Below are 1,388 nucleotides of genomic sequence, written 5' to 3'. Positions count from 1 at the left end.
TGTCCCAGAAGCTGTCTGCCTCTGTGGTCCTCACTCTCACCTGTGCAGACTAAGTTCGGCGGAGTCCCGGAGCCAAGATGGCGCTCCCTGCAGGGCGAACCTCTGTCCTCCGGCTGGGAGGGTGCCGGATCGCTTATGACTTTCTTAATGAACCATGTCTCAACTTCGGAGCTCACTTAAGGTCCCCCACAGCACCCAACAGCAGTACTCAAAGCAGGACAGAAAGGACTATTCACGCTTGCACCGAGGTTGAAGAGTTTAATAACCCTTATTATAGTAGGTTTTGAAAAATCTAAACCAACAAGAATCACATTTTGAAGTCTTCAAAGTATGAATTATAGGGAGGAGAGACATAGTTCAATGCACACTACCACTTTTTTGGCTCTGTGACCCTGGGCAAGTCACTTAGCTTCCAGGAACTTCGGTTCTCTCGGGGAGTATAGGATATGAGCAGAACTTTTAGACGTTCGATGTCTCTCTTTGGGTCTTGACAATGTGGTTTTGAAGGTCTGAACTTCACTCAATCTCCATCTAATCCACCCTACATGGAGGGTGGATTAGATCTAATCCATAACATGGTGCATAAGCGTCCCAGATTGCCACAATTTCTGGGACAAAATAACTCTGAGGTCTGCTCTGATCCCCAGAGTCTTCCAGAACCATAGAGCTCCAGGTGCCATGTTTGTTTGGCCCCCCTGTCTCTTTTCCCCCACAGCCTCACTGGGATTTCTACATTCCCCACCACTTACAGGACAGCTACTTGTCCTGAAATGCTAGTCTCTGTGTGTGCTCCAGGACCCAGGGGAAAACCTGGTATGTGCTCTTCTGAGAAATAAACAGCACAGAGACTAGAACCTAGAACATGGTGATGCAGATGAGCCAGCTGCTGGTTCTAGGGTTTGTTGATGTTTTGTTTTGTTTTTAATTCTTTCTTAATTTTTGTGTGGAATCCATACATGCATATAATGTGTTTTAATCAAACCTACCCCCCATCCCTCCCTTCCAATTCCTTCCCTACTCCCCATCACCTCTTCTTCCTTCCAAATGCCTGTGCTTTGTTTTTAAACCCACTCAGTCTACTTAAAGCTCCTGTATGGGCGTGGGTATAGGACCATCTAATAGAACATGTGCAGTATCTCCAGAAATATATCCCTGAAGAAAACTAAGCCAATAGCCACCAATTGCTAATAGTTCCTCAGCTAGGGGTGAGGGCCTCAAGACCCCTTCTCCTTTTCTTGCTGGGTTTTTGGCTGGTTCTATTTTGCATAATCATGAACATGTAGTCACAATCACTGTGTGTTCAGGCATGCAGTGGCCATCTCATGCTCAGCAAATACTGTGTTGCTGCGGATGTTCACTACCTCTGGCTCTTATAATCTTCTGTCCCT

This window comes from Mus caroli, chromosome 5, assembly GCF_900094665.2.
Source record: "Mus caroli chromosome 5, CAROLI_EIJ_v1.1, whole genome shotgun sequence".
In the NCBI taxonomy this organism is placed as follows: Eukaryota; Metazoa; Chordata; class Mammalia; order Rodentia; family Muridae; genus Mus; species Mus caroli.
The sequence above is the reverse complement of the archived record's forward strand: the minus strand, read 5'-3'. Positions refer to the sequence as shown.